Consider the following 15,785-nt stretch of genomic DNA (forward strand, 5'->3'; position numbering starts at 1 on the left):
CTTACCTACAAAAACTCTTCTCTGATGTTAGTATCCCACATTGATCCACACAGTAGGCCTGGGGCCCTGGCGTGTGATATTAAGTGTGCTCTCAGAGCACAAGTAATTTCTAGAAATCACCTCATGGATACACTGGAGTTACCATACCAGAAGAGACCACTGCTCAGTCTAGTCTAGCAACCTGTACCTGGCAGCAGCCAAAACCTAATCTTGCTTTAGAATAAGGCAAACACATTCCCCACAATGCATTTCCTGCCCAACTGCACAATGTAATGATATGGAAGAAAAATTCCTATTCAACTTTAAAGGCAATCAGTTTACCCTTGAAATATCAGGGATAATATTCCTTGTAACCTCTCAATCTAACAAAATAGCTATAAATGTTACATGTGGGCAAGATACTCAGGGCTAAATTTCTTTATTTCTACAATCACACACAACTGTACATATTTAACATCTCTGACCTCTTCATTTGCACTCTAACCATTAATCCATCTCTGCCAAGACTACTATTACTATTCCAAACCTCAGAGTAATTTCAAAAAGCTGCAAATGAACAAAAATAACCAAATAATTTAAGAACAACCTACCACATAAAGTTCCCTTTTCCCCCCTCTAGTATGGATCAGGTAAAAAATTACCAAATTCTTCTCATTGACTTGCCTGGAGTAAGTGTTTCGGGTTTTATTGTGAGGTGATTAAAATTTCATTACCCATATTTTGGTCCATATTTTTCCAAATTTGGTTTGATAAATTTTAATTACTATTTTAGTGTGCAATATGCTTTGCAGTACAAATACAAAGATATGGCTCCTGTTACGATGTATCCAGAACAGCATAGAAAATAATAGTGAAAATATTATTTATATATATCAATGATAAATTGTCACCTGGAATACTCTGTTAGGGAATATTCTGTTCTCATCACATTATTTCAAAAAAGATATAGCAGAAACAGAAGTGGTCTAGAGATGGGAGACAAAAATAATTGTGGACGTGGAAAGACTTCCATCTGAGAAGCAGCTGAAAACTGCTGGGATATTATAATTTAAAAAGAACATGAATAAAAGAGGACATGACAGACGAACACAGAATAATTAACAGTATAAACAAAGACTAAGCACTCCTACTTGCTATAGCAACATATGAACAAGGGGACATTCAATTAAACTGAAAGGTGACAAATTACACAACTATTAAAAGGAAATCCTTTTTTTCAAAACACATAAAGAATATGTGGAATTCATTGTCACAATGTCTCATCGTGGCCAATTGCTTAATAGGATTCAAAAACAGATTACACATTTATATGGATAATGAGAACATCTACAGTTACATAAAAATTATATATATTTTAATATGAGGGATTTATAAACCTTGTGGAATCACAGAAATGTAACACTAGAGGGACCTCAAGAGGTCATCTAATCCAGTCCCCTGCACTTAGGCAGGACTAAGTATTATCTAGACCATCCCTGTTAGTCTAACTTCTTCTTAAAAACCTCCAATGACAGCCATTGCACAAACTCCCTAGGTAATTTGTTCCAGTGTTTAACTACCCTTACAGCTAAGAAGTTGTTCCTAATGTCTAACATAAACCTCCCTTGATAAAATTTAAACCCATTACTTCTTGTCGTGTCCTCAATGGATAAGGAAAACAATTTATTATCTTCCTGACAACCTTTTATGTAACTGAAGACTGTTATCATGTCCCCCTCAGTCTTTTCTTCTCCAGACTAAACAAATCCAATTTATAAATCTTTCCTCATCGGTCATGTTTTCTAGATCTTTAATTAATTTTGTTGCATTCCTGTGGACTTTCTCCAATTTGTCCACATCTTTCCCAAAGCGTGGTGCCCAAAACTGAACACATTACTCCAGTTGAGGCCTTATCAGTGCTGAGTAGAGTGGAAGAATTATTTCTTGTGTCTTGCTTACAAGACTCCTGCTAATACATCCCAGAATGATGTTTGCTTTTTTTGCAACATTATTACATTGTTACCTCAGATTTAGTTTGTGATCCACTATAACCCCCAGATCCTCCTCTGTAGTACTTGTTTCTAGGTAATCATTTCCCATTTTGTATTTGTGCAACTGATTATTCCTTCTTAAGCAGAGTACTCTTCATTTGTCCTTACTGAATTTTATCCTATTTATTTATTTATGTCCAGATCATTTTGAATTCTAATCCTATCCCCCAAAGTGCTTGCAACCTCTCCAAGCTTGTATTGACCACAGACTTCCATAGCGTATTCTCTATGCCATTATCCCAATTTATGAAGATGTCTAGAACTGGACCCAGGACAAATCCCTGTGGGACCCTATGATGGGTCCCCCCCAGGGTGCCACCTGGAACTGGTGTACCGCTGAGCCCCCTGACCCACCAGCCTGGGCTCCCTCTCACACTGTACTGCTATGACAAGCTGCAAAGCCCTCCAGCCTGCACTTTCACCAGCATACATACAGGTAGGGACACACCCAGCTGCAGTTGGGGCTCTCTGCAGGCTCTCTGACCAGCCCCTGCATAGGAAGGCCACAGCTAAGGCAACTCCCAGCTCCCAGGCACGCACCCCCTCTTGAGTATAAACCCAAAATTATACCGTCTTGTGTTGCAAGGGGAACTGTACAGCTTAAACTCATAAAGTTTGCCCCCTCCCTCAATGTGGAGAGGAATATGCAACAGCATTTACCTCTTCAGCTAAGATTCCCATACACTTCACTCCAACTCACTGGTTAGATAAAGCAAAAACAAGTTTATTAACTAAAAAAGATAGGTTTTAAGTGATTATAAGGTATAGCAAACAGATAAGGAGATTACATAGCAAATAAAAAATGCAAACTAATCTTAATATACTAAATAGATTGCATACGAATTAGCAGATTCTCGCCCTAAGAGATGATACAAGCAGGCTGCAGATTCTTTAGGGGGCAAGCTGCACTTGCTTTACAGCTTGGAATCCCCAGGTGTTTCATTCACAGGCTACAAATCCCTTTAGCTTCGGCCCAGCACTTCCCCAAGTTCAGTTGTTCCTCAGGGGTTTCCAGGAGTCTTCTTCTGTGGGGAGTGAAGAACCCCAGATGATATCACTCCTTGCCTTATATAGCTTTTGCATATGGAGGGAACCTTTTGTTTCAAAGCTTGGTTCCCAGACCAGTCTGGGGAAAAATACTAACATCCCAAGATGGAGTCCAGCATCATGTGGTCTGATCACATGTCCTTGTAGATTCATAGCAGCCATTATTCACAGGCTGTTTGGAGTGTTCTCAGGAAGGCTTATATGGGAGATAAGCTTCTTAATGGCCCATTGCCATGAATAGGCCCTTCCCCACCCACTGTCTACACCAGTGGTTCCCAAACTTGTTCCGCCGCTTGTGCAGGGAAAGCCCCTGCCAAGCCGGTTTGTTTACCTGCCGCGTCCACAGGTTCAGCCAATCACGGCTCCCACTGGCCGCGGTTCACTGCTCCAGGCCAATGGGGGATGCTGAAAGCGGCAGCCAGTACGTCCCTCGGCCCGCGCCACTTCCAGCAGCTCCCATTGGCCTGGAGCAGCAAACCACAGCCAGTGGGAGCCGCGATCGGCCAAACCTTTGGACGCGGCAGGTAAACAAACCGGCCCGGCCCAGCAGGGGCTTTCCCTGCACAAGCAGTGGAACAAGTTTGGGAACCACGGATCTAGACTGAAAGCATCTTGTGTACTGGATATTACCCGGGTTTAACGACATTTGAAATACAGATACATAGTCAATATGCATAACTTTTCCAATGACACCTCACATGACTTCTCTTGCATAAAATCAGGGTGGATAAAAATCAATGATCTTTTATATTTAAATCGGATTTTTTTTTGATAAAATGGTTTTTGAGGAAAAAACCTATCTAAAGAGAGTTTTAATTAAGATACATTATAGCTCAAAGATATCTCATCATGGAATAGGGATTATAAATTCTAATTCTATAGTATGAGACAATATATTCATGTAATGTTTAAGAAAAGTTTTGTAAATGAGTTCCAATAGTTCATGGATTAATTTTACGGCGTTCCAGGAGCTTCTGTATGGATTATTTAGGTTAATCTTTCTATCTACCCAATGGGACTCAGTGCTCAGTCTAGAAGATACCATCAGAGATGCTTAGTTTTGCAGTTCTCAAACTGTAGATTTGTGTCTCCAGAGATAACATGCTTGTTAACAGCAAAAATGTTTTAAATAAATAAATAATACAGAGAGGTGAGAAATAACAGACCTCAACCCTACTGTCCCTCTGCAATTTGTGTACACACAGTCAATCTCTTACCTCTCTCTAAAAGTGCAAAGTTTCAAAAAGTTCAATGAATAGAAGATTGTTGGGGGTGGAATACATGTGGACAAGGAGAAGAAGTCTGAAGATAAATGTGAGAAGGGAAGGACAGGTAGTAGAAACAAAAGTGAAACTGTTTGAGCAGCATATTCCAGAAATCTTGAGGTCTTTCTGAGTGTAGCCTTCATTGATTTGAGATCTACTATACCTTCTCTCACTAGAAGGGAAAACCTATAATGGCAGCAGGCTGTAAAGAGACCCAGTTTGGGAATATTTTAATGAAGTTCCTCTACCTGTGGGTAAGACAGGCATGCATGCAAAATGCAAACAGTGCAACAAAGAAATGCAAGGCCTGGTTGCCCGAACGAAACAATATCATGAGAAGTGTTCCTTCTCAGGAGGAAGCTGCGTTGAAGATGATTCATAGATACTAAGGTCAGAAGGGACCATTATGATCATCTAGTTCAACCTCCTGCACAACGCAGGCCACAGAATCTCACCCACCCACTCCTGCAAAAAACCTCTCACCTATGTCTGAGCTACTGAAGTCCTCAAATCGTGATTTAAAGGCTTCAAGGAGCAGAGAATCCTCCAGCAAGTGACCCGTGCTCCATGCTACAGAGGAAGGCGAAAAACCTCCAGGGCCTCTTCCAATCTGCCCTGGAGGAAAATTCCTTCCCGACCCCAAATATGGCAATCAGCTAAACCCTGAGCATATGGGCAAGATTCACCAGCCAGATACCCAGGAAAGAATTTTCTGTAGTAACTCAGATCCCACTCGATCTAATATCCCATCACAGGCCATTGGGCCTATTTACCATGAATATTTAAAGATCAATTAATTGCCAAAATCATGTTATCCCATCAGACCATCTCCTCCATAAACTTTTCGAGTTTAATCTTAAAGCCAGATAGGTCTTTTGCCCCCACTGCTTCCCTTGGAAGGCTATTCCAAAACTTCACTCCTCTGATGGTTAGAAACCTTCATCTAATTTCAAGTCTAAACTTCCCAATGACCAGTTTATATCCATTTGTTCTTGTGTCCACATTGGTACTGAGCTTAAATAATTCCTCTCCCTCTCCGGTATTCATCCCTCTGATATATTTATAGAGAGCAATCATATCTCCCCCAACCTTCTTTTAGTTAGGCTAAACAAGCCAAGCTCCTTCAGTCTCCTTTCATAAGACAAGTTTTCTATTCCTCGGATCATCCTAGTAGCCCTTATCTGTACCTGTTCCAGTTTGAATTCATCCTTCTTAAACATGGGAGACCAGAACTGCACAAAGTATTCCAGATGAGGTCTCACCAGCGCCTTGTATAACGGTACTAAAACCTCCTTATCTCTACTGGAAGATGATGAAAGGAACGTGTCTGAACATGCAGGATCTTCAGGTTGGTAAACTTTTTTATTTCATACTTCTTTATTAAGGACTGCCTGTATTCCTTCTGGACTATTCTTGAATTCTCATGTTTGAGCAAAAAATATAGTTGGTACTATCTTTTTAAATGCAGTTGTGATAAAAAATGAAGAGCAGATCTTCCTTTCACAATTTCACCTTTAAAGTAGTATTGAGTGTCAGTGAATGCAATGAGTAATACTAAATGAGCAGTATGGTAACAATAATTAAATAACTACATTGACTTATTTTGTTTAGGAGAATCCACCCTCAATATACAGGATTCTAAAGACTATCCACCTTCAAGATCACCATCATTTTCTATAGTTTCAGAGTTATCTGCCAATGATAGTGTTTCAGTCACATCATGTATGTCATATAGCCACAGAATATCACCTGTAGCAAAAAGAAAAAAAAATCATCATCCAGAAACAACCATAGATAAGTTTGTTATAAGACCCAGCAGATTACAAAACGAGGTAATTGATGAAAAAATTGCCTGGTTTGTTTATGCAACAATCTCTCCTTTCTGTATGATTGAGAACCCACACTTCATTAACTTGGTTAAGTCATTAAGACCAGGATACAGTTCACCCAACAGAGCAGATGTTGCAGGCAAATTGCTGGATAAAGTGTATGAAAGAGAAACTGAGCAGTGTGCAAAAGGTCTAGAGGGTAAAATTGTTAACCCGAGTCTTGATGGGGGTAGCAATGTCCACGATGATCCTGTTGTATGTGCTTGTGTGACAACAGAAGAAGGGAATGTCTTCCTTACAGAAACAATTGATACATCAGGAAATGCACAAACAGCAGAATACTTACAAGTAGTAGCAGTAAAAGCCATAACAAACTGTGAAAAAATATTCAAATGTCTAGTACACAGCTTGGTCACAGACAATGCTGCAAATGTATCCAAGATGAGAAGAAATTATTTAGAAGAGAGTGAAGAGAGTCTCAAGCTAATAGCATACGGTTGCAGTGCTTATTTGATGCACCTCCTAGCCAAAGACTTCAGTGTTCCAGAAATAAAGGCTAATGCTGTTGAAATTTCAAAATACTTCCATAACAACCACTTTGCAGCAACTGCTCTGAAAAAAGTGGGAGAAACCAAGCTAACACTCCCACAAGACGTGTGATGGAACTCAGTAGTGGACTGTTTTGAGAACTATATCAAGAACTGGCCTAATCTGATGACAGTTTGTGAACAAAATCGTGAAAAAATAGATGGAACGGTCACAGCCAAAGTTCTCAACATTGGGCGTAAGAGAAATGTTGAACACATGCTGAGTACCCTGAAGCCTAGTTCTGCAGCCTTGAACAAAATGCAGGGAAATAGCTGTTTTATTGCTGACACTGTTGAAATCTGGAAGGAACTCAGTGAGATCTTAAAAAGAGAAATATGCAATGACAGAGTTAAATTACAAGCATTAAAAAACTGAATGGGACAAGCACTGTCACCAGCTCATTTTCTTACAGTGATTCTCAATACTCGGTACCAGGGTCAAACCTTAACTGCTGAAGAAGAGGAGTGGACTATGACATGGACATCCAGCAACCATCCCTCCATAATGGCAACTATAATAAACTTCTGAACTAAGGGTGAACCATTCAAGAAATACATGTTTGCGGATGATGTTTTAAAGAAAGTCACACCAGTGAACTGGTGGAAGTCACTTAAGCACTTGAATTCAGAGACTGCTGAAGTGACAATCTCACTTTTAACAGCAGTAGCTTCTTCTGCTGGTGTAGAAAGAATATTTTCTTCCTTTGGGCTAATTCATTCCAAATTGAGAAATCGTTTGGGACCTGAAAAAGCAGGAAAGCTTGTTTTTCTTTTCCAGATTATGAACAAACAGGAAAATGAAGGTGAAGACGACTGAGTTAGCTGCAGAAGCCAATATTTTAAGTTTCTCATGTTGACCTGGCTGACATAGTTGATTTCTGTTGTTGTTGTTTTTTTAAATATTTCATTTAACTATTTTAGTTAAAAACAATTTTAACAAAAACAAACCTGATTTTTAAAAACTTGAATGTTTAACTAAATTCAGGTTTCAGAGTAGCAGCCGTGTTAGTCTGTATCCACAAAAAGAAAAGGAGTACTTGTGGCACCTTAGAGACTAACAAATTTATTTGAGCATAAGCTTTCGTGAGCTACAGCTCACGTAGCTCACGAAAGCTTATGCTCAAATAAATTTGTTAGTCTCTAAGGTGCCATAAGTACTCCTTTTCTTTTAACTAAATTTAAAATGTTGAATATTTGTTTTGTTAAAATATTATGTTTGCTGTTGAAGAAAAAAATCCGAAATACATAACATTGTTGTTTTAGTTAAATAAAACAATTTAAATGTCTGTCTGGTGATGTTCTCCTCCTAATACACTATGGCAAGAAAATCCTCCAAATATTAATGATTAACCTGTTGAACTGGAGATAGTTCACCTCCCAATGATTTCATAAATATCTGCTTCAATTACCTTTGGGAAATGAAATAACCAAATAATCATTCATTTTCTGATATAGCGTAAAACTAATCTGAAAAGTTTTCAAAATAAATCACTTTAAAAATGTACAGTGTATACCCTCTAAAAATGAAACCTACATCTATCTCTGAGTTGTGAAGAATATGTATTAAGGTTAAAACAACCAACAAGAATGCACTTTTATGTAGAAATCCATGATTAAATCGAGTCTTCCTGATTAGATTTAAATCAATTTGATTTAAATCAAATCAACCCTGCATAAAATGCATCATAATTATGTCATAATCATATCATATCATCTCTGTGAAGAATATGGGGTGCAATGTCACAGACCCCACCCATTATTGCCTTCCACCTTGACTGTGAACCACTAACAATTACTCTGAGTACGGTTTTCCAACCAGTTGTTCACCCACCTTATAATAGCTTTGTCTAAGCTATATTTCCCTAATTCACTTATGAGAAAGTCATGTGAGACACTATCAAAAGCCTTACTAAAGTCAAGATTTATCACATCTACTGCTTTCCGCTTTCCCCTCCTCACCACCCCCTGCCATCCACAAGGCTTGTTGCCCTGTCAAGGAAGGATATTAGGGTAGTCTGACATGATTTATTCTTGACAGATCCATATAGAATGTTACTTATAACTTATATCTTCTAGGTGCTTACAAACTGATTGACTGATTATTTGCTCAATTATCTTTCAGGGTACCGAAGTTAAGCTGATTGGTCTATAATTCCCTGGGTTGTCTTATTTGCCTTTTTATAAACAGGTACAATATTTGCTCTCTTCCTGTCCTATGGGATCTCTCCTGTCCTCCACAAGTTCTCAACAATAATCACTAATGGCTCAGAGCTCTCATCACACTGTTAAGTATTCTAGGATGTATTTTGTCAATCCCTACTGACTTGAAAACATATAAGTTGTCTTAGGCTATGGCTACACTACAGCCTATGTCAGCATAACTTATGTCGCTCGGGGGTGAATAAACCACTCCCCGGAGCAACAGAAATTACACCGATATAACCACTCGTGTGAACAGTACTATGTCAGCAGAAATGCTTCTCCCACCAACATAGCTTCTGCCACTGGCTGAGGTGGGGGTTTTTTTAATGCCGATGGGAGAGCTCTCTCCAGTCGGAATAGAGCGTCTTCACCGGACAGCTGCGTTGCTGCAGCACTGTATGTATAGACATGGCCTAATTAATTCTTAACTTAGTCTTCCCTATTTTAGCCTCAGATCCTACCCCATTTACACTGATGTTCACGATGGTAGTCATCTGATCACTGCTCACCTTTTTAGTGAAAACTGAAAGAAAAAAAAGGCATTTAATACTTCAGCCATTGCTACATAGTCTGTCATTATCTTTCCTTCCTCATTGAGTAATGGGCCTACCCTATCTTTGATCTTCCTCTTGCTTCTAATGTATTTGTAAAATGTTTTCTTGTTACTCTTTATGTCCTCAGCTAGTTTAGTCTCGTTTTGTGCCTTAGCCTCTCTAATTTTGTCCCTACATGCTTGTGTTGTTTTTTTTATATTCACCTTTCATAATTTGACCTAGTTTCCACTTTTTGTATGACTCTTTTTTTATTTTTATTTTTTTTTGAGTTTCCAGTCATTGAAGATCTCCTGGTTAAGCCAGGTGGTCTCTTATTGTACTTTCTGTCTTTCCTATGCATTGGAATACTTTGCTCTTGTGCCCTTAATAATGTCTATTTAAAACACTGCCAACTCTCCTGAACTCTTTTTTCCCTTAAACTTGCTTCCCACGGGATCTTACCTATCAATTCTCTGAGTTTGCTAAAGTCTGCCTTCCTGAAATCCATTGCCTTTATTGTGCTGTTTTTCCTCCTGCCATTCCTTAGAATTATGAACATTATCATTTCACAATCACCTTCACCCACACTGCCTTCCACCTTCAAATTCTCAACCAATTCCTCATTTGTCAGAATGAAATCTAGAACATCCTTTCCCCTAGCCACTTTCTCCAATTGCTGTAATAAAAAGTTGTCTCCAATGCATTCCAAGAGCTTGTTTGATAATCTGTGCCTTGCAGTATTATTTTCCCAATAGATATATGGGTAGTTAAGTCCCCCATCACCATCAAGTCCCGTACTTTGGATGATTTTGTTAGTTGTTTAAAAAAAGCTTCATCCATCTCTTCTTCTGGTTAGATGGTCTACAGGAGACCCTTAATCAACATCACCCTTGTTTTCTACCCCTTTCATCCTTACCCAGAGACTTGCAGCACCTCTGCCTCCCACTTCTATCTGAACCTCAGAGCAAACATATACATCTTTGATATATAAGCAAAGGGTTCCTCCTTTTTTTCCCTGCCTGCCCTTCCTGAATAAGCTGTACCCTTCTATACCAATATTCCAGTCATATAAACTATCCCACCAAGTCTATGTGATGCCAGTTATGTAATACTTGTGATTATTCACTAGTCTCTCTAGTTCTTCCTGTTCTTGCATTGGTATACAGACATATAAGATGTTCATTAGATCTGCCCTCTATATTCTCTCATCTCTCTTTTGTCCCTGCTGTGATTGCCCATGTTGCTCCCAGATTCCGATCCTTCACCTAGGTCTCCATGGGCTCCTGTCTCCTGCTCCTGTCAAACCTAGTTTAAAGCCCACCTCACTAGGTTATCCAGTCTATATCCAAAGATACTCTTCCTCTTCCTTGATAGGTGGACCTCATCTCTGCTCAACAGTCTTTCTTGAAACAGCATCCAAAATTGAAAAAGCCAAAGCCCTCATGGTGACACCACCTGCACAGCCATGCATGCACCTCTAGATGTGCCTGTCTCTGCCTGAGACCTTACCCTTAGCCGGAAGGATCAATGAGAACTCCACCTGCACCTCCAACTCCTTCATCCTCATTCCCAAAGCCCTGTAGTCACTTCTGATTGGCTCAGGATCATACCTTGCATTATCATTAGTACCCACATGGATGAGCACCATGGAGTAATAGTCAGAGGGCCAGAAGATCCTCAGCAATCCTTCTGTAATGTTTTGGATATGGGCCCTGGCAGCAGCATACCTCCCAGAATGCCATGTCAGGCCAGCAGATGGATGCCTCTGTTCCACTTAGAAGGGATTCATCAAACCTTGCCTTTGTTTCCTCTTGGGAGCAGTGGCTGCAATCCCCCCAACCTTGGGGGGTACACAGCTTCTTCTCCTCCACCTTCAGGAAAAATTCCTTATGCCTTATTGTCAGGGCAGCATCCTGTCTCTATGGATGGTAGGTTGGCAGCAGGGTAGAGCACTGCCTGCTGCCAGAAGTAACCAGCAGCCTGCTTCCTCAACCTTTGAAGGAGCCATTTCCTCCTCCAGCTGAATTGCTTCCTCAACCTTGGAGGACTCTGCATGCATATTTTCAATGAATTCCTCATGTGCACAGATGCTCCTCAACCTAGCCACTTCCTCCTGTAGCTCTCCCATCTGCTTCCTGAGAGATTCTACCATTAGGTGCCTCTCACTCTGGTGGTCTCCCCAGCCTGGTTATCTATATGACAAGGAAATGCAGGCCATGGATGCTTCTGGGCAGAAGCATCCACGGTCGGGTTCTGTGTCTGTCTGTGCTGGTGGAGTAGCCAGGAGCAATGTTGGCATTGGCAACGTGGCCTTTCCAAACCATGGTGATTTTATTCTTTCTCCCTCCTACCAACGCCCTCGCAAACTCCCCTGTTCGCTAGTTCCCATAGTCTCTCTCTTCTAGGTCAGCCCTGTCCCCTCTAACACACAGGAGAAAGGTGATCAAGGATCAAAGGACAGGAGGCTAGAAACTTGCTAGTGCACTCTCAGCTAGCAGGCTTCTGGCCCCCACTCCCACACAGCTCTCAAACACACAATCCACAACAGACCATGTAACCACACTATAAACTTTAAGCAAGTCAAAAGAAAAACGAAACAGACAAACTCACCCAAGAATTAGTCCTCTCTCCTTTTTCACCAGGGATTCTCCCTCATGCTTCTGGATATCTGGATATATGCCAACCAACAACTGATAGAGGAAAATTCTTCCTGACAAGTTTAATGAGCCGTTTATTATGTAATTGCCCACTGTACAGTTTCTTGCACCTTCCTCAGTAGCAAACAATAATGGCCACTGTCAGAGACAGGATACTGGACTAAACAGACCACTGGTGTGATCTATTAAAGCTATTCCTAGATCTGAAATTGCACATGCTGAATTTATAGCTACGTTTTAGGAGTCTTACATTACCAAAAGTAGAACTTTGGCTGGCACCTCACCCACCCACCCACAGATATGAAGAGGAGAAATTTTCAAAAGCACAAAGGGCACACAACTCCCACTGAAAATCAGTAGTTAGCATGTTCTCATCAGGAAATTTCCAGGACCAGAAGGGTTTCCCTCAAATTTTTATAAAAATATAGACATTTTAAAAAACCCTAAATATTCTGGATATTCTCCCATAGAATGAAGATAGCACTTCTCTTATTTATCTTTCAAAAAGATAATCCAAGCCTGGGCTGTAGAGTATAGCAGCCCATTTTACTGATTAACATAAAGCCCAATCCTCTGAAATGATGCAACTTGAATGCTGCATACATTATCTAATATACTTAGAAAAAACAGTATTGGAGAATGAAAGATACGCTAACCAAAAGCACAATGAGATTTCTGATATACTGACACTGAGCTAAAAAGGCTTAGCACCCTGCTGTACCCCTTTCCCTTGACATGGAAGGACTGAATAACATGTTCTGGGGTTTCTGAACTATTAATTGGGTTACTCCTCATGTTTCTTTTAAATTAAAACATGTCATGTATGTTCTCTCTTTATTTTATATTTTAGCAGCTATTAAACTGGTTGCTAAAATCTAGATATATGTACATTGAAGGAGTGACTTTTGGCAATTTGCAAAGATTATGCTATAGTTCCCAAACCATAATATTTCAATCTCATGTGTTATAGAAATAATTGAAGATTACTCTAATTTTGAATCCAAAAAAACTGATTTGCTGATATTCAACCCAATGCTGTATAGGGCTTGCCTTCAAGCCATTGTTGCAATGTGACCTCTCTTGGCAATCTGACAAAATTAAAAATGTGGACATTATGATCACTGATGAATAGAGTAACATTGTGAAAGAGAACTTCCTACCCTATTTGATAAGGGCATAAAGCGATAAGAAAGATATGTTTTTATGAGAGAAGCACATGAATACTATTAAAGTGAATAAAAAGACTTAAAAAAAAAATCTACCTAATTAACATGTTGCCTTGTCAATCTCTGAATCAGTCTCTAAAAAGGAAGATAGGTTGTTTATTCATTTCTTTATGGGGCAGAAAGAGATCCTGGATGGCCCTTAACAACATCAACCTCTTCTAGCTCTAGGTGACTTTAACCTACTTGAGCCTAATCCCAGGCTCTCTATTACATTTAATCTGAGGCTACCCATGAAATGCCAAGTGAACTACACCAAACCACTCTAAGATTAAGTCTGTCAAATCCAGTTTCCCTTCAGTACATTTTTACCTGAAATCCATACTAAAAGATCCAACTTTATCATGCACACTTGTAGAAGACTAAGGGTTTCAGCTATAACTACTAAATTTTATGTAAAACTCCCTTTTACTTTAATCCACGTTTGTTTCAGAAAAAAATATCTTCTAGAGTGGGAGTTCTCAACCTTTTTCTTTGTGAGGTTCCCTCCCAAACATGCTATAAAAACTCCACGGCCCACCTGTGCCACCAAAAGTGTTTTTCTGAATACAAAAGCCAAGGCCAACATCAGTGGGTAGCAAGCAGGGCAATTGTCCAGGACCCCACAAAACTCAGTTGCTCAGGCTTCAGCTTCATGCTCCAGGCCCAAGCGGGGAAGCAGGACTCCAAGGGCTTCAGCTCTAAGTCCCAGTGAGTCTAACCATGGCCCTGCTTGGCGGACCCCCTAAAATCTGTTCATGGCTTCCCGGGGGCTGCGGACCCCCAGTTGAAAATAGCTGTTCTAAAGAGCATTGTTTGCTTCAAGCACTTAGACACTGGATGACATAAATACAGGGGTTGGACAAAAAACAGGAGCTAGAATTTACTTTGAGAAACTGACCTAAAAAAATCCCTTAGAAACTGATTAGAATATTATCACTGATAGTAAAATATCAAAGGAAATGCTCTTCTATCTAAAGCTATTCAATATTCTATAAGATTTACTGAACCCCCACTTCAGTACAGAACAAGGGATTATTACCCAAAGACAAATGTTTGGGATGTGGTTAATTATAGGTGGGGCTGGCAGCAACACCTATTGCTAAGGTTGTCCAACACTTGCCATTACCAGACTCTGTTTTCAATTGTTTATAAAACTTTGTTCAACTTTAACCACTTGGGCTGAGGCAGTGGGTTGGGAGCGGAAGGGGGTGAGGGCTCCGGCTGGTGGTACAGGCTTTGGGGTAGGGCCAGAAATGAGGGGTTCAGGGTGCAGGAGAGGGCTCTGGCCTGGGGCAGGAGGTTGGCATAGGGGTGTAGGAACTCTGGCTGGAGGTGCAGACTCTGGGGTGGGGCTGGGGATGAGGGGTTTGGAGTGTAGGAAGGTGCTCTGGGCTGGAATCAAGGGGTTCGGTGGGCGGGAGGGGGGATCAGGGCTGGGGCAGAGAAGTGGAGGGGTGAGAGCTCCGGCTGGGGGTGTGGGCTCTGGAATGGGGATGAGGGGTTTGAGGTACAGGAGGGTGCTCCAGGCTGCGACTGAGGGGTTTGGAGGACAGAAGGTGGATTAGTGCTGGGGCAGGGCGAGCGGCACGGGAGGTGGTACAGGCTCCAGGCAGCACTTACCTGAGGCAGCTCCTGGAAGCAGCAGCATGTCCCCGCACCCAGCTCCTATGCGGAGGGGCGGCCAGATGTCTCTGCGCGCTGCCCGGTCCGCAGGTGTCGCCCCGCAGCTCCCATTGGCGATGGGTTCCCAGCCAACGGGAGCTGCAGAGCTGGTGCTTAGGGTGGGGGCAGAGCACGGAGCCCCCTGGTTGCCCCTACACCTAGGAGCGGGACGGGAGGACATGCTGCTGCTTCCAGGAGCCGTGCAGAGCCAAGGCAGGCAGGGAGCCTGAATTAGCCCCGCTGCGCCGCCGACCGGACTTTAACAGCCCCGTCAGCAGTGCTGACCGGATCCTCCAGGGTCCCTTTTTGACCGGGTGTTCCAGTCAAAAACCGGACACCTGTCAACCCTACTGCTACAGCGCTGTACGTACAGCTCTATCCCTAGTTAATGTCTGAGAAGCACTTAGATACATTAGCAATAAGCACCATTTTGTTTTCAGCTAACACGGGCCAGCCACAGGTATTTAACTGCAGTACAGACATATCCTAATGTATCTACAGAAACCTCATAACTCGGGGTGGGCAAACTTTTTGGCCTGAGGATCACATCTGGGTATGGAAATTGTATGGCGGGCCATGAATGCTCATGAGATTGGGTTGGGGTGTTGGAGGGGGTACGGGCTCTGGGGTGGGGTCAGAAATGAGGAGTTCAGGGTGTGAGAGGGGACTCTGGGCTGGGACAGGGGGTTGGGTTGCAGGGGGGGAGGTGAGGGCTCTGGCTGGAGGTGCGGGCTCTGGGGTGGGGCTGGTGGTGCAGGAGGGTGCTCC

The 15,785-nt window shown here is 41.6% G+C and overlaps 1 protein-coding gene across 14 annotated transcripts in view; it reads right to left on the reverse strand.

The window, feature by feature from the left end:
* The window catches only part of KIAA2026 (KIAA2026 ortholog), a 118,168-nt gene that overhangs the window by 55,534 nt on the left and 46,849 nt on the right, over positions 1-15,785 (reverse strand). The window lies entirely within an intron of this gene.

This window comes from Chelonia mydas, chromosome 5, assembly GCF_015237465.2.
Source record: "Chelonia mydas isolate rCheMyd1 chromosome 5, rCheMyd1.pri.v2, whole genome shotgun sequence".
Classification (NCBI taxonomy): Eukaryota; Metazoa; Chordata; order Testudines; family Cheloniidae; genus Chelonia; species Chelonia mydas.